The following is a 24,564-nucleotide window of genomic DNA, read 5'->3' on the forward strand; positions in this document are numbered from 1 at the left end:
TGTGTCTGAGATGCCAAGCTGGCCATCTTTGTCCTCCCAGAACCCAAGTCAAAAGAGTTCCCTTGAGAGCCAGTCCCCAACTTGACATCTTAATAGTCTGAACGTTTCCCCCAACCCCTCTATAAACTGGAATGCCATCTGGGGCCAGTTTAAACAAGTTTACTACTCCTAAAACTCGATAGTAATAGTTCCCTAATGTCCATAAGGCCTGGGGCAATTCCACAAAAGAAAGAGGACCCATAGTGTGTGTGTGTGTGTGTGTGTGTGTGGTGTGTAGATATGACACAGTCATTTGAAAAGGTTTTAAAAAAGCAAAAATCTTTTTTTTATCATTTTTAAATATCTTCATAACATCCAAAACAGAGCACTATATGAAAAGCTGATGTTTTTAATGACTTCAAGCTGAAGACATTTGATATATATATATATATTTGTTATATATATATTTGTTATATATATATATATTTTTTTTGTTATATATACTTGAACACTCTTCTGTAGGCTGGTGAATGAGCCACTAAGTGGCAGTATATGTAACTCAGGCTCCTGTTCACTTTAATATCTGTCTTTTCTTCATTTTAACAGAAATATTGCCTCTGTCGCTACGATCAATGTTTTGAGACAGTCCTGTCTGTGGTTGGTGACCATAATCAGGTTGGACCTCTTGAGTCACTGGGGTTCCCAGCTTGGTCTGCTTAAATTCACTTCAAGAAACCCCAGTCAGTTACTACAGCGATTAAAACAGTCAATGCAAGTCTTGAATTTTACCAGAAATCCACACATTTGAATTAACACGGCAAGAGGTTTCCATAAAGGACGTTAGGATAAAATACGCAAAGTGTTTCAGTTTTATCATGGAAACTATTGCTGCTTGCAGGCTTTTCCCTGCTCTCTACACTGTTACGTGGAACTGGGTGTGATGGCACTCACGTGAGATGCCACTGCTTGGGGGACTGAGGCAGGAGGATTGTGAGCCAGCGTGGCCTAAATAGTGAATCTGAGGTCACTGTGGGTTGCGTTGCAAGACCCTGTTTCAAAAATCAAATCAAACCAGGTAGCAATGCCACGATTTTCTAGATAAATGGAAGAACTGGCTGTTGCTTTGCAAATCTTCTCCTGGGTCCCCTAGATCTGTGTACACAATTCTAAGGTGACACAGACGGGCCACTGAGATGGCTCAGCTGGTAAAGACACTTGCTGGGAAGCCTGAGTCTGATGCCCAGGCCCACAGGATGGAAGGAGAGACCAACGCTTCGGAGTTGTACTCTGACTGCCTCACAACAACTGTGGCATGCGTGCAGCCCCTGCCAACAAAAATGAGGTATAATATTAATAATAATAAAAATCTGCATAAACAGCTTAACATTGAAAAGTGCTTTTTAGACACCAGAGGCAGGTACTACAAGTGGCCTGTCCCCTTCTGGGATTTTCTGCATTCGCTAATGGGAAGTGGGTGTTGAGTTCCGTAAAGAGGAGTTTAATAAACAGACTGTTTTGAAGCATCTCCTTTCCCAATGCTCCCAGCAGGAGCCGCTGAACAGCCTGCACACTTTATCAGCTCTGAGACGAAGCCTCCAGTCCCAAGGCCACAGCTCTGCGGAGGAGCCTTTCCTTGGGACCCGAGCAGTAGCATTCCCGGAAGCAAAGGTTCACCATTAGGGTCACTCTGTGCCGGAGTCCATGTGGGCTTTGCCGTTTCGTGGGAGGTGGTGTTTATAATGATTTTATTAATCTAAAGCGTGCTCAAGGGCAGGCTCCTTTCGTCTATATCAAAAACGGATACCAATTGGCAACAACATTGCTGAGAACTAGATGTTTGGGGAGTGCTTCCTAGATGGGAGTGGAGTTATTTGGACATCTGTCCTTAGGCACAGAAATACACACAGTATGGCACATCTTGGCCAGCAGGGGGCGCTCGCTTCCCAGCTAAGCAGTGGCTGACCAATGCCCACCCTGTTCAGACATGGAGAGGACTTCACTGTGATCTTGGTGAGAAGGTGGAAGGTTCTGTGTGTGTGTGCGCGCGCAAGCGCGCGTGTGTGCGCGTGCATGCGAGTGAGTGTGTGTGTGTGTCCAAATACTGGTTCAAATCTACGTCACACTGCAGCTGCCTGGCACCCTGCTGATCAACACAGAAAGAACACTGGGCACTTCCTGAACTCCAGTCCCCAAAGCCTGGGCAGGTCCAGGAAGGGTTACTGGGAGATCAAACTGGAGAATTCTGGTGGGATCAGGGACCCACAGTGGATCCTCCCTGGCGTTTCTCCTGGAGATACAATGTCAGGAGCCATTTTCCCAAAGAATATAGCGGGGACCATTGTCCTGGGGATGTTTGCGGAGAGCCCCACACCCCAACTGTATTGAGAACTGTTTGTTGGCAGAGCCCACCCTACACCCAACTATCTTGAGAGTTATGTGTTAGCGGAACCTGCCCCGCGTTCCAACTATCTAGAGAACTGTTTGTGGTTGGAATCACAAAAGGAACGATTCTGCCTGCATAGAGAATATTAGGTGTGTCGACTCGTGACCTCCTGACCGACGACTCGAGACCTCGTGAACGACTCGTGACCAAGTGTTGACTTGTGACCATTGCTGCAAGATCCCTTCCTGCCCTCGCCATGCCCCTGTCCCCCATCCCAACCCAAATTCCTCATTCAAGGGCTATATAAGCCACAACCATTTCGCCAATAAAGTGAGGCCTTGACAACAGATCTTTCTTGCTTGGCCTCGTTCCTCTTTCCCGCCCATGTCTTTTCAGATAGCGCCTCTTCGGGACCCTGGAATAACTGACCTGCCAGGCGGGTTACAACCCTAGAATAACTGACCCGCTGGGCGGTTACAATACGAGAGAAAAGTATTTTTAAAACTTCCATTTGGAGCTGGAGAGGTGGCTCAGCAGTTAAGAGCACCTGTTTTTATGATGATGATGATGATTCTCTCTTATATTACATCCCAACCACAGTTTCCCCTCTCTCTCCTACCCCCAGTCTCTCCCTTCATCTCCTCTCTCTCCGATATCTGTGCCCCTCTATCTCCCCTCAGAAAAGAGCAAGTCCCCCAGGGACATCGACCAATCATGGCACGATATGCTACAAGACCAGGCACATACTGTTGTTACCTCCATCATATCCCGAGTCCCACGGCCATCAGCATTCAGGTCGATGTGTAGCCACCCCAGGCTCTAGCACTTCCAGTCCCGCGCATGAGCCATCGGCATTCAGGCAGACTGCCTAGTCACCCTTGGGCCTTATGCCCTATGTAATCTATGCGCGGCATGGTCACGTCATCTATGTGTGATGTGGCTGGCTGCGTAAGCCCCTATGCGCATGCGCTAACCGGCCTTTTAAAGAAACGGACATGCCCAGTCTATGCTCTTACCATGTTGCTTTCAGACAGTGCTGTGCACCCCTCTCTTCCCCTCCCTTCTCCTTATTAGTAAAACTCTTAAAGCGGGTTTCATTGTGTATCTTGTGGTCCGTTCTTGAGCACAGTAATATCGCATACCATCACGTTAAGGCTGAACAAGGCAACCAGTATTCCTCTTACTTGCCCATTAAGCAGGCGAACGTCAGGGACCGCCCTCCACTCCCACTATTGGGTGTTCTGGAATATTATTTTAACTGGGCAAAGCTGTGTTGTATTTGTTTATGCTGCTGAATATTACTTCAACCGGGTGTCACTTTTGTTTATGCTGCATTTGTTTAATTAAAAAGGTGTGTGGCATTTGTGTCACTTTGCCTGCCTAAGGCACCTGATTGGTCTAAGGCAGGAGAAGGGATAGGAGGGGCTAAGAGGCAGAGAGAACTCTAGGCTCAAGAAGAGGAAGAGAGGAGAGGAGATACCCAGGGCCAGAAGCCAGACGGCCGCCAACCAGCCAGACACAGACACAGCAAGAAAGTAAGACAAAGTAAAAAGCCCCAGGGCAGAACAGGTTAATTTAAGTTAAAAGAACTAGCAAGAAACATGGCTAACCTAAGCTGTGCATTCAAAGCTAGGTCTCTGTGTCGTGATTTGGGAGCTGGTTGCTGGCCCAAAAGAAAAAGCCTGGTACAGTGAGGAGTCCTACAGGAACACCAAGGTACTGAACCATAACATACATGCAGAGAACCTATATCAGATCCCTACAGGCTCCCTGATCTCTGTGAGCCTCCATAAGTCATAGTCGGTTGATTCTGTGGGCCATGTTCCCTTGGTGTCCCTGACCCCTCTGTTTCTTCCAGTCCTACCTCCCCTCCTCTGCCAGGCTCCCGGAAGGAGCACCTGTTTTTGCAGAGGACTAGGGTTCAGCTCCCAGCATGGACAAGGAGGGTCAATTTGTAACTTCAGTTCAGGGGATCTGACTCCCTCTTTGGCCTCTGTGGGCCCTGAACACGTGACGTATGGTATGCAGACATACATTTGGGCAAAACACTCATATGCATAAAATAAACATAAAGAAATAAATATGGTTTTTAATCATTCATATTGCTGGGGCTACAGTTCAGTGTGGTTTTCTTGCCTAGCATGCTCAAGGCTCTGGTTTGATCTTTAGCTCTGGAGGAAAAAAAAGAAGAAAGAAAGAAAAAAACAACTCCATTTTCTTTTCTTTCTTTTTTTCCCCTTTAGTTTTTCAAGACAGGGTTCCTCTGTGTAGCCCTCACCGTCTTGAAGCTCACTTTGTAGACCAGGCTGGCCCCGAACTCACAGAAAGCCGTCTGCCTCTGCCTCCTGAGTGCTGGGATTAAAGGCGTGCGCCACCACTGCCCATCTTGGACACCTCCATTTTAATTGGAAGAGAGGGCAATTGAGAGTTAGATGCTATATTTGGGGTTTGGAGTCCAGGTCAAAGTTTACCTATTACTAGAAGGATGATGATCCAAGGATCCTCTAGGGTAAAATGGTTCTCAAGTTATTATGATTCAGCCACAATATGGCTGACACTTCCGGTTTCCAGGGCCACACATGTGTAGATAAAACCTCAGGTGTGACCCACGTGTGGCATGGTTGCATATGACGCAGCTGAATAAGCCCTTGTGTGCATGCATGCTCCGTCCTCTGTGTATGACATAACACGTCATCCCCACTGTGCGCATGCGCTAGGCAGCCCTTAAAACTGGGAGCGCCATCTTCAAAGTCTCTCTGCACACCGACCTCACCAGGCCTGTACATCTCTCCCCCATAAACTCCTAAGCGGGTTTGTTGCATGTTCCGCGTTTCCTTCTCACTCGTGCCAGGTAATTTCACAAGTCACGTGACAGAGCCTGGGTCCTGAGCCTGGGGGTTCCCCCATAACCCTACCAGCAGTTGTCGTCCCTGAATTATCATTATCATCACTCTTGAGATGTGGAGTCGTTATTAAGTAAAATAGGAACCGCTCAAACCCAGCACTGAGACGCCATGACAGCTGGCCTAAGACAGCCACTGGGTGATTAAAAGGTGGCCAGGGGTCGAGGTCACGTCCTGCGAGAGATGAATTAATTAGATGTGGGATTTCATCACACAGCTGAGAGGAGCACCCAAAGGAAAGCCAGAAGTGTTTATTTCTAGAGTTCTCCATTTAATACTTTTGAACCTCAGCCAACCATGGTTCACTGAAACCTCAGAAAGAAAAACGTCAGGCGCGTGGGAGGCTGTTGCACCATCACCATCTTTGACAAGCGAGGACACCAAGTCTGAAGACTTGGTTACATTGTCCAGGTGACATTAGAGCTCGGGTCCAAACACCTCCTGCTAACCTAGCTAGACCCTGAACGCTGGGCAATAACCACCACAAGCCGACAAGGACAAAGGCCTCAGTTTCTGGGGGTAAACAACTGGGTTTGAAGCTGACAGCGTACAGTCTCCATGAGCCTAACCTAAAACAAGCTACCGTCTGAGCTGGAAACATCTGCCACCCAGTCAGCCCTTCAACTGGTGCCCCTCCTCTCCCTTTCTGGCCTTTCCCAGAAGCACCATGGGAATTCTTTTGTCTCCATGGTCCTGCAGGTTGGGCTGGACATAGTCGTGGATGTGAGCAGTTAGTTTTACTGTCAGTATTTTAGGTGAGGCCACCGGGTTGTGCAGGTTGCTTAGGCTTCCCTTGTTCTGTTCCAGAGCACATGACACCAGACAGCACAAATGTGGGCTTAAAAAACATCACTTTTCATCCCACGAGTCAGCGTCCCAACCCCCTGGAAGGCGGCGGGCAGTAGCTTTGTGGGTGCCAAGGAGGAGACCGATGTCCTTATGCGCATGCTCCCCCCACTCCCACCCCAGTTCCACCCAGCAGCGGCGGATGAGTCTCCGCCATGCTCCACACTCAGCGACATTTTTAACTGCAGTATTCAGGACTGCAGCTAGGACGGACCTAAGCCTTTAAGGGTTCATGTGACCGGGTTAGGGTCACCCGTGCCGTCTAGGCTCACCTCCCTATTTTAAATTTTGTCATCTCAACCCCACTCACAAAACTCCTTTTGTCCTGAAACGTCACATATTCACAGGTCTTGGGAACCATGGTGGGCACGTGTTGGGGCTGGGGGCAGTCTGCCTACAGAGGGTTGGGGGACGAGTTTACGGATCCTGATGCCGGATGATAAAATAGTGGGCCTGCCATTTCTAAACTCAAAGCCTGGAAGATCCCCCTGTTTTCCAAGAGTCTTTTCCTCTAAATAGATTGCAGATGCACAGGGAGAGGGAGAGTAGGTTATGTGTTTGGGGGGCAGGGGCTGTAGGGTCTGGGTGGGGGATGCTGTAGGGTTGGTCCATAAGTGATCTTTACCGTCTTTGGATCAGATTTATTTCACACTCGAGTTTCATTTGCTTAAAGCACTGTTTCAGGAATGTCACCTTCTCCATGGAGACCACCCATTTCTCGCCATCAACAGCTGCCCCTCCTCCACCCGCCCACGCCCACTGCTATTTGGAGTTAAAAGCTGTTCGCTCCATAAACTTCTCATCCTTGAGGTGTGGGTGGGTGCTGTTAATTCTTTCATCGGATACTGATTTTCTTTAGAAATCACTTAAAGGCGTCGTTAAAGATGCAAATCCCAGAGCAGTTTAGAACCTCTGGGAATCTCGAAAAGTAGCTTAGATATCTGGTGTCTGGGTGTTGCCGAGGCACCTACCTCTGCCCTCAGCACGTGGGAAGTGGAGGCAGAAGGGTCAGGAGTTCCGTCCTTCATGGGGTCAAGGCCAGCCTGTATTGGGTGAGATTTTATCTCAAAAGACAAAACAAAGCAGAAAACGACGCAAAGAACAGAAAGAGAAAGAGAAGAAAGAATCATTGCTTAGAAGAGGATCTAGCTTCTTATTCCCAACAAACTGTAGCACCCAAATATAGATCTTGGCATCTTCAGGGGCCAGAGGCCTTTGATGATACTGACTTTGAAATATCGCCACCTTATGGCAGGGGAAGAAACTGCATCTGTGGTGTCACTGGATGGAGCCCCTGAGTGCTTAGCTGCTATGCTCACATTTCATGTGTACAGTGCGTGTTCCTAAGGGGACTGGGGTCTCCAAATATGTATCCTTCAGAAATTGGTTATGAGAAGGAAAAGCTAGGCAAAATCTCAAAGGTCTAGTAGTAGATGGCCAGTTCATGGATGAGCAAAGACCCCGGGCAGGCAAGCAGTCATTAATTCAGGAAGAGGGGACAATAAGGAGGAGTGCATTGGATTCCCACAGTAGCTAAGCAAGGGACCCAGACTAACATCTCTGCAGAGCCTCCATTGTCTGGGGCTGGCTGGCAGGCGAGCCACCCTTCCAGCTGCCAACGGTGCCCTGGGGCCCCATCACCTCCTAACTGTGAAGCCCTGTTCGCAAACTGCCTCCTCCGGAATGTGCTTAGTGTGCCTTCTTCCTTTTCCCTCAACCCCACCCCTGAACAGAAGCCCTGATCCCCAGAGGCCCAGCCCAGTGGGACTGGCTGAATTGTTTTATCTTCCATTTCAGAAAGTCAGGTCCCAAGTCCTAGTGTCTGTGACACAGGTTCAGCTACAAAATGTCTTGATTAGATCTCCTGTCTTATCAGTCAGCTGCAAACAGAGAAGCCTGCTGGTGGAAAACTCTGCCACAGACACTTCCTGCTCAGAGCTGCTCTGGAGAATGCCTGGATGAAGCACCTGGTCTCCAAGAGAACCAGGTCTTTAGAGTCTTCTAGGAGACAAATTCAGGTGGCAATGTCTTCAAGAACAGAAAGGACCCCTTGATCTTCCACTGCTTTGAAGGCAGGTGAGTTCCCCTGTAGTTGCAGCTCTTTCTCCTAGGCACACTCTTAATTCCCACAGAACTTTCTTGAGGCCCAGACATGTGGCCAGTCATCTGATGACACCACGGAGCTGCTGATCGTAAAGGACACCTAGATACTGCATCTTAGAAAATTAATGTTGGCTGGGTGGTGGTGGTGCACGCCTTTAATCCCAGCACTTGGGAGGGAGAGGCAGATAGATCTCTGAGTTCAAGGCCAGCCTGGTCTACAAGAGCTAGTTCCAGGACAGGCTTCAAAGCTAGAGAGAAACCCTGTCTTGAAAAACCAAAAGAACAACAACAAAAGCAAAGAAACCAAACAACAACAACAACAAAAAATGTTTTCTGGGGATGGTGCTCCTTGTTTTGCCCCTCAACCCTCAAGGGGAAGGCATTCCGGACATGCATCTGCTGTGATGGGGTACCCTGTGACCCCCATTCATTTTCTTTTAAGATTTACTTTATGAGTGTATTTTTTTTAATGTGTGTATGTTTGTTTACATGTATGTTCCTCCTTGGTACCAACGGAGACCAAAAGAGGGAGTCAGGTTCCTTGGAACTGGAGTTACAGGTGGTTTTGAGTTGCCATGTAGGTGCTGAGAATAAACCTGGGTCATCTGTGTTAAGTCTAGAGCATAGCCCCAACACCTGGCATCCATCCCAGTCCCCCTGGTCTGGGAGTTGCATTGGTCTGGACTCCAAATCCCAGCATGCCAGGTCAGGGGTCAGGACCACTCCCACAGGGTATTTAAGTGGGCTCCCAGAGGAGAAACATGTAGTTCCAGGTTTTCATGTGCTTCCTGCTTTCCTGTCTCCCTGCATTGTGCTCGGCCACCTGAGAGCACTATATTTAATAAAACAATGGGCATTTTAATTTGGTTTGATCTGACCTAATTGGATTTTTTTTGCTCTGGCGGAGCCACCCCTCTTAGGATTTTTTCCCCTAACAATCTGAAAGAAGAGTCAAAATGCCCTTAACCACTGTGTCATCTCTCCAGCCCTGTGTGCATGCATGTTTATGTACATGTGTATAAGTGGACATGTGTGTGCAGTGCCAGCAGAGGCCAGAAGAGGGCACCAGATCCCTCAGAGCTGGAGCTGGGGTTAGAGATGGTTGTGAGCCACCATTGTAAACCAACTGAAGTCCTCTACAGGAGCAGAAAGTGCTCTTAACCAGGGAGCCATCTCATCTCTCCAACCCAGTTCAATCGATTTCTCATTTAGGCTTTTTTTTGTGTGTGTGTGTGTGTGTGTGTGTGTGTGTGTGTGTGTAGAAACCGTAAAGACAGGAGGCAGACTCCTCTTTGAACCTGGCTTTGCTAAGCATATTTACCCTCCTTCAGGAATGGCATGCTTGGAATGTGATTTCATCTTATCAGCCTCCTCCCCAGCTGCCAAGGCAGCAGGAAGGCAGGAGGGTGCCAGAAACTTCTCTTCAAAGCCCTTCACACTTGCCAGTAGCCTGCCCACTACCCTTCTGGTCTCAACCTGTTGCTCTGGGTCCCTCCTTCCCCCAGTAACCTCTGGCCTCCTTCAATGCCGAATGCCTTGGGGTCGGGAGGAGGTAAGAATCAAAGCAATTCTAGAAACTTCTTTGTGTACTTTGATGTTTTGAAAATTCTGTGGTAAAAGAATATGGAGTTGGGCTTTTAATTAATGAAAACCCACTCCAGGGGACCAAACTGTGGGATTCAGTCAATAATAAGTTCCAAATCCAGGAAGCAGATGTTCTGAGACTCGTTTATTTATTTAGAACGGACACACACTTGTGGTGCCGCGATCTGGCTGCATAAGTGCTCTAACAAGACCTGAAATCCTTCCCGAGGAATTTTATACAAGAAAAGACCCCTTTCCTGCCTCCCGGTTTTCAAGACTGTACTTTGAAGCTTAACACCTGGCTGGCTTAGTTCCCTCTGCAAGGCAACGTCTCAGTCACCTGACCTGGTGCCCCTACCTCACTTGTTAGGCAAGCCTCCCTGACAGTAGGGAGGGTGATGACGTTTGCCTTGACTCTTGCGTTATCTTTAAGAAGAACCAGTACTTTATTCTAAGAAAATGACCGTGCACTGAGGTACTTACCGTTCTGCTGTGAACTAGCCCCAGGTAAATTATTTTATCAGTGTAATAAATAATGGTTTTAGAGAGCTTAAGGGATTGGGAGGGAGTCCCAGGGCTCAATTCTCAAAGCGTGCTTTTGCTTTTGGAGATCTGGATTTACAAAATGAAACTGATTCTCTGGCTGCCTCGGGGGCCAGTGCTGTGGTTCATTTAATTTCCTGGATACGTAAAGCTAATCCAGAGGTTTCTTTCAGCTCTGCACTTGACAAATCTCGGTTCAATTGTGACGGCTGGAAACGTGGACTACTCCCTTTCGGAGAGAGAATGCGTGGCTAGCCCTGACGTTTGACCGCTCGTGAAGCTGGTCACGAGGGACGGAAGGACTTGTGTGGTGGAGGCATGCTGGGGGTCTCCGTGGCCAACAATGAACTCCTCAAACTGCCTGTGACACTAAGGTAGGTGCTGGCTTCTCCTACAAAGTGATCCAGTCCTCTGGCTCTGGTAGTGATGTCATCTGACCCCACAGAGCTGGAGAACAGACTTTCTTCTAGCTACAGGGGATTAAATACAAGTCTTCAATTTCTCCCAAGGGCTAGGTCATAAACACGTAAACTTGGGATCTTGCATTGGCCTCTTCTTATTTCATTGTCTATATTTATTTATATTTTATATTCTTTGCAGTATTAGGGATTGAACCTAGGGCACAGAGAATTTGAGGCAAGTGCTTTATTATTGAGCTATGTCCCCAGCTCTCTGTTTTAGTTAGGGTTTATTTCTTGCTATGACCGAAAACAACCTGGTGAGGAAAAGAAAGGATTACTCCAGTTTACAGCTTGTAGTTCATCATCCAGGGATATCGGGGCAGGATCTCAAAGCAGAAACCCGGAGGCAGGAGCTGAAGCAGAGGCATGGAAGAAGCCTACTTACTGGCTTGCTCCTGGTGACTTGCTCAGCCTGCTTAGATAACTCTGGGTGACCTGCCCAGGGCTGGCACTTCCCACAATGAACTGGGCCTTCTCACTTCAATTGTCAATCAAAAACATACATCAGAGGATTGCCAACAGACTAACGTGGTGGAGGCATTTTTCAGTAGATCTTCCCTCTTCCAAAATGACTCTAGCTTGTGTCGAGTCGACATAAAACTAGCCAGCACACTCTATTTCCCTTTTTAAAAAATCTTAAAATGGCTGGGCAGTGGTGGTGCACGCCTTTAATCCCAGCACTCGGGAGGCATAGGCAGGCGGATCTCTGTGAGTTCGAGACCAGCCTGGTCTACAAGAGCTAGTTCCAGGACAGGCTCCAAAACCACAGAGAAACCCTGTCTCGAAAAACCAGAAAAAAAAAAAAATCTTAAGATGAGGTCTACAGAAGCTGTCCAAGGCTGGCCTTGAACTCACCCTGAAACCTGGACTGGTTTTGAACTTATGTTTCTCCTTCTGTCTCAGCTTTGCAATCCTGGGGTTACAGGCCTGCACCTCCTGGCTGGCTGGCAGCCACATTCCGTGTACCAGATAGAGGATGGAGCAGAAAATGCCTGTCTGGAAGGAGACTCAAGAAAAAAGAATTCAAAATGGAGGTGCTTAACAGGTGTCAGGAGGCTATCGGGCGCTCTCACCCGGAAGCAAGCTCACCACTGAAGCATTGCTGGCATCGCCCGCCCCTCCCCCTCCCACAGTAGTCCCACCCACCAAGTGAGCCAGAGGCTAAGCCATCCCCAAGCCCTTCTTAACTGCACAGCTTCAAATCCCTGACTAGTGGATGATGTCATTGCCAACCCTTTTGAGGTTCAAAGATAAACACAGAGCATCTCTGTCTAGGCTGCTGGAGCCTGTGTTTTTCTAGACTGCAATCCAAATTAGCCCCAGATAAAGGCAAGGCTCTTTGTTTCAAGTGGGTTGATTTTCTCTTTTCCGAATCTGCTTTGGGTGTGAAGTCTAAGAAGACATCTTAGAGCAGGCCTCTACCCTAAAACTATTCTCCTCTTCTTCCTTCATCTGAAAGATTCTTGTTTTGGATTCAGGTCCGTAATCTGCCCTGCTCAATTGGTTGTATGTGGTGTGAGGCGCAGGTCTGAGTCCATTGAATTTTTTATTTTATTTATTTATTTTATTATTTTGTCCTTAGATGATGCTTACAGTTGCTCTGTGCTAACTTTTGATAACCAATCCCGCCCCTCCCTGTGATTTATTCCGTTTTTGTATTTTGCTTCCACAGGAGCTTCAGGCTAGCCTGGGGGTTTACCTGAACAGAGCAAAAGTGTCTTTGGATCCTGTCAGTCAGTACAGCATCCCCACCCTGCTTCCGGCCTCACTTCACTTGCAAGGATGAAGTGAAGGCATGTTTGAGGAAGACACTCACAGCTGCACACCCACAGAGCAGACGTGGGAGGCATTTTGGAACAAGCTATGTTTTCGTGTGCCCAGTGTCAGATAGCATGAGACCACGTCCCACACAGGGAGAGCACAGCCCCTTTGTAGCTCTATCGTATTTTCTGCTGAGGTTCCTCTCCGGCACAGGCTGCCTTCCCCCACATAACTACTGATCTGGTTAGTCATGTATCCCTTACCACATAAATCATCCAACATTTTATTTATGCTCAAAGGGATAGGTAACAAAGTAAAAACAACAATATTAAATTTCATGATTTTCTTTATTTTTATTTTGAGACACAGAGTCTCACTATGTAGCCCTGGCTGGCATGGAACTCACTATACAGACTAGACTGCCCTTGAATTCAGAGAAATCCGCCTGCCTCCATCTCCCAAGTGCTGAGATTAAAGGCGGGCACCACCACGCTCAGATACTAAATTCTTTATGATACATTATTAATAAGTGTGTGGTGTGTACAACTATGCATTTATATACATATATGTGTGTATATATGTATACATATATGCATATATATGCGTAGACATATGTATGTGTGTGCATGTGTGTATGTGTGTATATAGTGTATATACATGTGTATATGTATATATCTGAGGGTCACACAAAAATTTCCTGGGTGGAGAAGTGGGTTGGGAAGGGTGATGAGCAGAAAGACCAGAAGCCTGATGAAGCCTGCTCTGGGTTGGGCAGCCTAACTCCATACAATTATTGTAAATACCAGGAGCTCTGGCAAGTCTTGAAGCAGAAGCAACACACACCAGATCACCCCGACTTTTTCCAGGATGCACGCTGGGCTACAGTGTGCTCTTGGCACTCACAAGCCTCTTATTTCATGTGGTGCTCTGGACCATCCCAGAAGGCCAGCAGTCATATCTGAATGGCACAGAGAGCAAAAGCCAGCAATTAAGAAAGTTGCTGCAGAGATCTTGAGGTCACATATAACTTCTTCCTCCAGGGCCAGCAGCCTCCCTGTGGCCTGGGGGAGGAGGAAGAGACACTGGGGTTACATCAAACAACCCATTTGGGAAGTCTCCATGGGTGGATATTCAGCCACAGGAGAGTAGCAAAGAACCCTGAGAGATAGGTACCGGGCTCCCTGGGCCTGGAGGACACTTGCCGTGGACAAATGAGGGTTCACGCCCTCAGTGGTGACACTGGTAGTGTTAATAAAGGTAGCCTTCCCCGGTGAGCAATCAGAAGTGCTCTCAACAGCTCTCCGTCCTCGCCTGAGTAGTGGCTGCCCTGCCACGAGTCAACTGACTTCCGCCTTCATGGGAGGGCTCTCCTTTTTGTTAACAGGTGCCATTTCACAAGGAGAGCCTGCCTCTCCATCCTTTTCTAAGGTATTACTTTAGACTTGTGCGTGCATTTGAACTGCCCCACGTTTGGCCAGCAGGAGCCCTTCTTGCCAGACATTCTTACACGCTTCTACATCATCTGTTCTGAGACTGGAAGTCACTTCAAGCTGACTTAGTCACATCTCTCATGTTGATTTGGACCTGTCAAGTCTCTTTTGATAGAGATTGGTGTTTAGAGCTTAAACTCGGGGTGTCCAGTGTTCTCATTACTGCACGGTGCCACGGAGAGACAGAAGAGGCATTTTATTTTTGCCATGTGTCTATCTGGTGAAGCCTTTACCTCCAGTCCAGTACCTGCTGGATCTTTCTTACATCCCCACCCCTGCCACTAGTTTTTTTTCCCTTCTCCCATCCTGACACTTCCCAACACATACCCAAGTTCACGGTCTCCCGTTTTTACAGCAGGCAAACTAGTTTTGTAAGGGCCACCCTACTTCTGCTTCTGAAGACAAAGACATCAAGCCATGCTCAGCACGCCTTTGCAGCTTCCTCGTCTTAAGATCTATCTCTCTGGGAAGAGTCCAGACGGAACCTCAAAAGCCCTCTGAAGTGTGGTGTGCTTGTGGGGTGACAGCAATATGATAGGAGGCTTCCTTTCCCCCACCCCACCTGCTTCAGATCAAAAGCAAATAAGAAAATACAAATTTACAAATAAATAGAAAATACACGGAGAGCTTCAGAAAGATGGGGATGACTTCCCAGGGTATTAGAATGGAATTTTTTAATTTTGGACGAAGAGATGGATTCAATGTAAACTGTACCAGACTTCCAGAGTGTGAATGTCAAGTTGGGAGCGTAGGCCCCTGCCTCTCACACCTATCCCAGTCCCCAGGCCTGGTCTGGACTCCAAATCCCAGCAGGCCAAGTCCTGACCCCTCCCTGGGGGTGGGGTCAGGACCACTCTCCAAGGTATTTAAGTGATTCCCCCAAAAGAGGAACACGTGGTCTCCCTTTCTTCCTCCCGGGGGTTGCGTTCCTGCAGCTTTCCGATCCCCCCACCCCCCGAGAGCCACCCAAGAGTGCAGATCTCCCATTAAACCTGGATATTTCTTAATTTGGCTTGTTTTGATTTGGCTTGATTGGGAATTTTTGCATCATCAGGGAGCTCGTGTTAAGAGATATTCCTAACAGTGAGATCTTGGACTTTTCTAAACAATCTTAAATAAGAGTAGAGATGAACCCTGAGATAGGTTCTGGGCAAACTGAGAAAGTAAAAATGTTGTCTGGTGAGGGGTCTGTGGAATACCTCTGGAGTTCAGCAGATCAAAGCCTGAAATGAATGCTGAATGTCCCCCTTGGCTTGTGTGTTGAGAGCTGAGGCTTTGCTTGCCAGACAGTGGGACTCTGGGGAAGTGAAGGACTACTGGGGCTCCATGTGTGTGTGTGTGTGTGTGTGTAAAACTGTTGCCCATGTGTGCACACGTGTGGCCTCACTTTGATGTTGAGAGTCTCTCTTCATCACTCTCAACCTTACTCTTTGAAATGAGACTCTGAAATGACCCCAGAGCTTGCCTTTCCATCCAATCTAGCTGGCCAACTTCTCCAGGAATCCCCTGCACCTGATGTCCAAGTTCTGGAATTACAAGTGGCCACCATGCCACTGGGCATTGACATGGGGTTCTGGGGATCCATGTTCTGGTCCTCACACTGAGACAAGTACCTTATTCACCGAGTCACCTCTCCAGCTCTACTTCCTTTCTTTTCTCCTCAGAGAGTCTCCTACTGGCCTAGAACTCTTCGAGCTGAGGCCAACTGACCAGCAAGACCCTGGGGTCTGCCTATCTCCACCTCTCCAATCTGGGGATCCTTGAGCACTTCAGTGGGTGAGCATCTCCCCAGCCTGTGGATCCTGAGACCCTAACTTCTTCGGTGGATTACCTCTTGGTGGACTTACGACTTGATGCCAAACTTTGGTCACAACAGTGTGTGAGTATGTGTGTGTGTGTGTGTGTGTGTGTGTGTGAGAGAGAGAGAGAGAGAGAGAGAGAGAGAGAGAGAGAACCCTCAGAGCCCAGAAGAGGGTGTTAGGTCACCCTTGAGCAGAAGTTTGGTGTGATCCCACCAACATGAGTGCTGAGATATGAATTTGGGTCCTCCGCATGGAGTGATGGAAACTAGGAGGTGGCTTTGGTCTGGAACTGGGTCACTGGGATAGTTCTTAGGAATGTGCCTTACCTTGGCCCCGTTCCTATCACTCTCTGTCTCCAGTCTACTATAAGCTGAGTTACTTTGCTCTGGCATGAACCTTGGTCCGTGAAGCTCTGCCCCACCATGGTGGGTCCAGAAGCAAAAGCAAAAGACCATGGATTGACACTTTTGAGACCATGAATCAAAACAAATCCTCACCCCCAAGTAGGTTCCCAGATATTTTATCACAGTAATGGGAAGCTCTATTCTCCTGGTATGTTTTTTGTTGCTATAACCAAGTCCCTGAGCCTATGGACGTTATGCAGAAAACAGGTTTATTTGGCTCACTGCTCTGAAGTTTCAAGAGTTCAGCAACAGCATCTGGTTGGCGGTGGCAGGACCAAAGCAGATGGCCTCATGACAGATGGTCTCTTGGTTGCGGGAATGCGTTTGGAAAAGGGATTCAGGGCAGGTGCCAGACTTGATTATATCAACCCATTTTCTCCAGAACTAATCCAGTCCAACAGACAGACTTAATCCATTCATGAGGTACGAGAGACCATGACCTAATTATCTTTCCCTGGTCCCCATGTCTTAAGTGTTTCACGACGGTAGCCCCCACACAGGAACAAAACTGAAGCAGCTACCCTCTCAGGGACACATATCCAAATGATGCCAAAGCCAGCATCCGCTAGGTGTTCAGACTTACCGAGCATTTTAAACTGGTGGGTACAGGACTGGGCCTATTGAGAGCAGCCAGCAGATGCTTCCAGGCTTTGGCATGAGGACTCTGCAGCTGTGTTTGTTTGACGAACTATTGTGACCAAAGTTTGGCAGCTGGGTTGCCACCTTAATCTTTTTTCCCTAGATGTAATAACATACCAGATCAATTAACGTTATGCAAATCCCACTATTGTAAATATATTTTTCAATTATGTGAAGGTGTGACTGTGTGTGTATATGTGTGTGAATGCCAGTGTCTATGGAGGTCAGAAGCATAGGATACCCTAGAGCTGGAGTGGCAGGTGGTTGTGAGCCACCCGACATGGGTCATATGTTGGAGCAATACACGCTCTTAACTCCTGATAAGCCATCTCTCCAGACCCAAGTTCCACCATTTTCAGACACTGTAAGATTTCCTTAATTGAGGTTCAAACAATGCAACCTCCTCCCTGAGGAGCGACTGTGTAGAAAACTGAATGGGCAGCAAAATTAAAATGTCCGAGCTGAAGTGTCTCTCCAGCTGTAAACAACCAAATGCCTGTGTGCCGTTAATCCAGTCTGTTGCCCCCGCACCCCCCTGCTTCTTGAACCTACCTAGCAAGACCGCTATCCATCATCTCGTGTTTCCTTGGAAACCATTGATAAGATTTCAAAACACTTCAAAACAATCTAACTGTTCTCTGGAGATGTTTCCATGGTTGCGGAGGAAACATGGTTCTTTTTCTGGGTGCCGGAGAGGAAAGAATGGAGACTCCCATGCCACAAGCCAAACTGGATCTCCAAGACAAGCTCACCTCAAGGGATGTGGACCCTCAAGAGGTCCAGCCTTGCAAGGAGGAGTCCTGCCTCAACCTTTTTTTGCTAACTGTACAGGGTCAGAGACTGTGCGATCATTCTCCATTTTCTCCAATATAACTAGAGACAGAAACTCTGGGGAGACCTGGCTTCAAAGTGTTCTCTGTTTCAGTCTCTCTCTTTCTCTGATGCTCTGTCTGTCTCTCTGTCTCTCCCTGTTTGTTTCTCTGTCTCTGTCTCTCTTACTCCAGTCTGTGTCTTGTCTTCATCCAAAATCAAGGAGTAGAGGAGCAAAGATTTGAAGAACCGCTGGTCCAGGATTTTGGATCTGGCTCCCCTAATTCCTCTGACTTAGTTAGGGTAACACTTGCTGTGAGGAAACACCATGACCAAAACAGCAAGTTGAGGAGAAAGGGGTCTGTTTGCCTTACACTTCAACATTGTAGTCCATCATTGAAGGAAGTCAGGACAGGAACTAAAATAAGGGCAGGAATCTGGAGGCAGGAGCTGATGTAGAGGCTGGGGAATGCTGCTTATGAGTTTACCCCCCCCCCATTGTGACTTTCTCAGTCTGATTTCTTTCTTTCTTTCTTTCTTTCTTTCTTTCTTTCTTTCTTTCTTTCTTTCTTTCTTTCTTTCTTTCTTTGTGGTTTTTCGAGACAGGGTTTCTCTGTAGCTCCGGAGCCTGTCCTGGAACTAGCTCTTGTAGACCAGGCTGGCCTCGAACTCACAAAGATCCGCCTGTCTCTGCCTCCCGAGTGCTGGGATTAAAGGCATGTGCCACCACCACCCGGCCTCAGTCTGCTTTCTTATACAGTCCAGAACCACCAGCCAAGGGATGGCACCACCCACAATGGGCTGAGCATTCCCCCATCAATCACTAATTATACATATGCCCCACAGGCTTCACAACATCCCAGTCTTATGGAGACATCTTCTCAGTTGAGGATCCCTCCTCTCAGATGACTTTAGCCTGTCTCAAGTTGACATAAAACTAGCCCTCACACCCTCCAAACAATCTGTGTGCACATGTGTGGGTTTGAAAGATGAGCAGGTACATGACTGGTGTCTTGGGTTACACCTGGAACCCACGCTTCTCTTTTGAGGCTGAGCCACATAGAAATAAAGCACCCAAGCAGAGAGTGAGGCTTCTCTGCATGGGGAAGGAGGGCCATTTTCACTCCAAAGAGGGGCATTTGTGTGACATTCCACCATCTTCCCTCTTGTCTGTCCCAAAATTCTCCCTTTCCTATACCAACCCCTACCCCATCAGACTGTTTTCATGGAGCCGACTCAAGACCAAGATACAGTGCAGAGGCCTCATAAGGAAGAAGCTGGGTCATGGAGAAATCCCCTGGGATGATGGAAGGGTGCCAAGAAACACCAACCAACTAACAGCTAGTGAACAAGCCAGCCAATAAACAAATGATGTGTCTTCTCAGCCAGGACATATCAGCAAAGATGTATTAGTGTTATCATTCCGAGGAAATTAGATGAAACTGATGGAAAACTAAATAATGGATGGGTAAGGCTGGCTGCCTCTCATTTATCTTAGTGCCACCGCTGCTGGGCTTGGATATGGCTTACACCCCCCCACCCCAGGGTCCGCTCTGACCAAGGCTTGGTCTCCAGAGTGGTACTGTGGGGAGGTGGCATGCACCCAAGATCTTTAGGTCATTGGGGTATGAGGACTCGCTTGTGCAACCCCAAGGGCAGTTCTTAGAGGAAGCATTTCATAAAAACTTCTCCCATCCCCTGTAACCACACCCCGCCCCAAACTCCTGTTGCAGAAGTAAACACTTGCTTCCACCATGATGTAAATGCACCAGGGGACAGACCAATAGAACCGCCAGTCTTGGGCTTCAAAGCTCTAAAGCCATGGGCTAAATAAGTCCCATTTCTTTGTAATCAGCCCGAGTCAGGGATTTTTTTAAACAGAGACAGAAAGCTGGCTAACACACTGGTGAAGGGTGGGACACCCAGAATTCCTGGCTCCTGACAACTCACAGCACTGTGAAGCACAGCCTGAACCCAAGTGTCTCTCTAGATCTAGCCCTCTGCCACAAGACACAGAGGGCTGAGATAAACCTGAGATCGCCCCCAGCCACTCAACCAGCCAAATCCAATAGTGAGACAAAGGACCCAGAAATCTTCAAGTTGTTTCCAGCACCTGACGGGCACGGAAAAGTCAGAGGTGGGGCACCGCTGTCGTAGTCACTGGAGAATTAGGAGGGCTAACAGCTGAGAGCCAGCATAAAGGGGGACAATGAGGGCAAAAATTAACAGAAGTGGCTCATTAGAGAGTATTAAGGAATTACTGCTAATCTTTCAGCTGTGACAATAGCATTGTGTGTGGTTAAACTTGAATCACTTATTGATTAGAAGTAAATCCTTAGGTTTTTTTTTTTTTTTAAAGATGAATTGACAGCATTTGTCTTAAATGTTTCAAACAAATAGAAATCACTTTTAGGGAACCAGATGAGCTGGAAAGAGCAGAATGTGGGTGGCTGGTGGAGTGGGAGCTGGGTAGTAGGAATTCTTTCTATTCTATATTTTGAGTCTATGTTGTTTCTATGGGTTTTTTCCCCTATCGAAAGGTAAAAACAATAGTCCTCCTAGGCAAGGGTCAGCTTTATCTGACATTCCACCAGCTTTTTATTTTTGATATAATGTCATCCTCGGTTTATTCCTAGTGTCTTATGCTGTTTGTAGTGCCATAGACCAGATCTGTTTTATAACTTTCTAATTTCTTGCCATTACTTATAAGATGCTAGGACTTCCAGCAAATTAACCTAATACCAAGTGGCTTGGATAAACTCACACATGAGGTCTAATAATGGGTTTGATAAATTCCCTGGGATTTGCCACATGAAGAAGTCTGTCGGTGAGAAAAAGAGCAGCTTGTCTGCTGCCTACCTGCTTCTTTCCCTTCTCTGGTTTTTCTTTCCTATAAGTTTTTTTTTTAAATTTTGTTACTATTATTATGTGAGAATGCATGTGTGCCGTGTGTGTGTGTGTGTGTGTGTGCAATGAGTACGCACATGTACTCATGCTATGACATTTGTGTGGAGGTCAGAGGACAGCTTTGTGGCATTGCCTTTCTCCTCTACCATGAGTTCTGGGGATTGAACTCAGGTCATCAAACTTGTACAGTAAGGGTTTTGTCCACAGACATCTCTGGTCCTCCTTCTTCTTACCTTACTAGACTCTCTGTTGTTGTTGTTGTTGTGTGTGTCCCCTTACCTCTTTTCCAATCGCAGGAGGACAACTAAGTCCATTTTTTAAGTTTAATCCTCATTTTCACAGGAACTTTTGCCTTTGATTTAAAAATTTTCCACTGCTCCCAATATTGAGCATTCCCCTGGGCAATCAACATCAGATTCTGTCAGATTTTTTGTGGTAGCTGTTGACACTCTCCCTTATTTTGCAAATATGATACATTATTTTGCAGATCTCCAAACATTATGGAAACTGTATCTTCCTTTTTAAATATTTTGAACTTTATTTTTATACCCATGGGTGTTTTGCTTGTGTCTGTGTATTGTGTGCATAGCTGGTGCACGAGGAGGCCAGAAGAAAGAATTTGAATCACATGGTACTGGAGTTAGAGATGGTTGTGAGCTGCCATGTGGGTGTGAGTACAATCCTCTGCTAGAGCAACAAGTGCTTTTCTGTTGTTTTTGGTTTGTTTTTGTTTTTTTCAGATAGGGTTTCTCTGTAGCTTTGGAGCCTGTCCTGTAACTCACTCTGTAGACCAGGCTGGCCTCAAATTCACAGAGGTCCATCTGCCTCTGCTTCCCGAGTGCTGGGATTAAAGGTGTGTGCCACCACCGCCTGATTCTGGCCCACCTCTCGGGTCCCCAGCTGTATATTTTAGACATAACTCCTACCTGAATGGTGGTTGTCTTAATTTCCCTGCTCAGTTTTAAGTTCCCATCCTTCCCCACTTGACAGGGTCTCACTATACAGCCATGGCTGTCCTGGAACTCACAGACATCTGTCCGATTCTGCCTCCTGAGTGTGGGGATTAAAGGCAATCACCATTTTGCCTGGATGTGTTTAAGGTTTTTTTTTTTTTTAAATCACCCACTTTTAGTAATGCCATATAAACATAGATAGAGACGTGTGGGTTTGATGTAAGTGTAGCTACAGAGGCAAGAGTGGTCCAGATGCAGTTGGCATTTGTGGGATTTGTTACTATTTTTGTTGTTCTTCACTACTGAGAGTCATTGTACTTCTTGGCTGACTTTCATTTGCGAGCCTCTCAGCCATGATTTCCTGAGAGATGTCCTGCCCACCTCCCAGAGTCCTTTGGCTGGGGCTTTGTATGCTCACTGGACTGCTTAATCCTGGTCGCTAGCTCACTAACACACTTCCCCCTGCTGGGTCTCCATTTGGGTCAGTCCTCTCTATCTGTAAGCTCAATGATCTTTTCCTCCCAGGCATCTACTCTGGCTATAAAGCCACCAGTGTCTGTTTCAAGCATTGTACTTTCTAGCTCCCACAATTCCTTTGGGTCTGTTTCCTGTTATAATTCTCCCCTCCTATTACTTTTCAATTTGTTTCTCATCACATTATTGTTCTCCATGGACTTCTTTTGTGAAAGATTTATTCATTATGTTTTATGTATGTGTGGGTGTTTTGTGTGCATGTCCGGTGTATCATGTGACTGCAGTGACAGAGGAGGCCAGAAGAGGGTGTCTTGTCCTCTGGACCTGGAGTTCCGGACAGCTGTGAGCCTGGTGTGGGTGCTGAGAACTGAACCCATGTCCTCTAGAAAAACAAGTGCTCTTAACCATTGAGTCATCTCTCCAGCCCCGTAAAAGCTGATTGTAAAGTCTTTCTCTGCTAAATCCACACTTGCTCACCCTGCTTAGTGTTAACTATCAACTCGACAGACTCTAGAATCACCTGGGAGACAGGCCTCAGGGCATGCCCGTAGGAGATCTTCTTGATCACGTCCATTGAGGTGGGAAGACCTGCCCACTGTGGGCGGCACCACTGCTCCCTAGGCTTGGGACCCTCAACTGTATAAAATAGAGAAACCAAGATGAACACTAGCAAGTGTTTATTGCTCTCCTCTAAGAGCTGATTTAGTGTGAACAGCTGCTTCACCACGCTCTTACCAGCTGGACCTCCCTCAAATTCCCTTCCAACAGTGAAGTAGCACCAACCCTTTCTTAGATGGCTCATGACTGGTCATCTTATCACAGCAACAGGGAAAGAAAACGAGGCAGTCTGTTCCTGTAACCCTGCACCACCTTCTCTCCCCTCCTCAGGTGAACTAGACATTGCCGAGGGACTACCTTCTCTTGTTTTCCTTTAGGGAGTGACTCAGCATTTGTGGCTGGCATAAAATTATTTTTGAGTCAGGCTGATCTAGTTGAGACGTGTTTTAACATCTTTAGGGCAGGTGTAGCACAGCCTTGGCCCCTGGCAGGGCTCTTGCCTCTGACTAATGTAGAACCTTTTGAATGGTTTCCTGAATGCCTGCCTGCTTGGTTAAGTCTTCTGCCTGACTGAACAGAACCATGTGTTCTAGTAACTTTTTAACATACGGACTGCCACAGCTCTCCCCTCCCCAGGTAGATCCAGCACAGTGACAGTGTGGCCCAAGTACCTGGGTCCATAAAACCCTTCACTCCAACAAAGCTGGGCCACAGAGCTGCAGGTAATGATGTCAGATTCCTGCCATTATCCATACCACACCAGATATTCAGTGCTGGGTTATGGGATGGTTTATTTTTAATAAAATATGATGGCAGTTTTGGTCCTTTGAGCAGCTCTAAGCATTGCTGTTGCTGCTGCTTTAAGGAACATTAATAATGTAAGTAGAGGGCTCAGCAGGTAAGAGCACTGACTGCTCTTCCAGGCTCAGGTGCCACCCGGCAGCCCACAACCATCTCTAATTTCAGTTCTGGAGCCTCAGACGCCCTCTTCTGGCCTCTGTAGACACTGCACACATGTGGCACCTAGACATACAGGCAGGCAAAACACCCATACACATAACAATTTAAAGTGATAAAAGAGGGGAAGAGGCAGAAGATAGCTGTCTGAGTTCTCTGGAAGAAGACACTCTCTGGCCATTCTGGGCTTTGCATTAGAACAGTGGTTCTCAACCCGTGGGTCACGACCCTGTTAGATAGGGGTTGACCCTTTTACTGGGGCCAGAAAACACAGATATTTACATTACAATTATAACAGTAGTAAAATTACAGTCATGAAGTAGCAATGAAAATTATTTTAAGGTTGAGGGTCGCCGCATCATGAGGAACTGTATTAAAGAGACACAGCATGAGGAAGGCTGAGAACCACCACCTTAGATTATAACCACCACCGTTTGGATCCCTCAGCGTAGACAACCCAGCCATATGCTCTGCCCATCCTCTCTCACTACCCTCTCCTTTCCTTCCTTCCGCTTCCTTTTCCTTCTAGCCACACCCTGCCCAATGTCATGCTTAGTGTGCCCGCCCCTGCCCCTTTGACTGGCCACCGAGGATGTAATGGGTAGCAGAGTCAGACGGAGCCCCTCTTGGAGGCTCCTAGGGAGACAATTTGAGGTGATAGTTCTTGTGAAAAAGGCAAAAATCAGAAAGTGAGGTGTGAAGATATGTCTTTGCCAAGGTGCCTTCTTACTAGTTTAATAAAAAGTTAAATGGCCATTAGCTAGGCAAGAGCTGTAGGTGGGACAGCTAGGCACAGAGGATGCTGGGAAGAAGAAAGGCAGGGTCGCCAGGAGACATGGAGCAAGGCATGCTGGAGGACAGGTAAAGCCACGAGCCATGTGGCAATACGTAGAGTAATAGAAATGGGTAATTTAAGTTGTAAGAGCTAGTCAATAACAAGCCTAAGCTATGGTCGACCTTTTGTAATTAATAAGTCTCTGTGTCATAGCTGGGGAGCTGGCAGACCC

General features: G+C 47.3%; 1 long non-coding RNA gene across 1 annotated transcript; it reads left to right on the forward strand.

Annotated features, from left to right (window-relative positions):
* Positions 1-10,239: 10,239 nt before the first annotated feature.
* On the forward strand, positions 10,240-15,980 carry LOC130890558 (uncharacterized). The gene is made up of 3 exons (XR_009058764.1): positions 10,240-10,305; positions 10,515-10,715; positions 15,718-15,980. It is a non-coding gene; the product is annotated as an uncharacterized LOC130890558 (long non-coding RNA).
* The last annotated feature ends 8,584 nt before the right edge of the window (positions 15,981-24,564 follow it).

Source organism: Chionomys nivalis, chromosome 2 (genome assembly GCF_950005125.1).
Source record: "Chionomys nivalis chromosome 2, mChiNiv1.1, whole genome shotgun sequence".
Lineage (NCBI taxonomy): Eukaryota > Metazoa > Chordata > Mammalia > Rodentia > Cricetidae > Chionomys > Chionomys nivalis.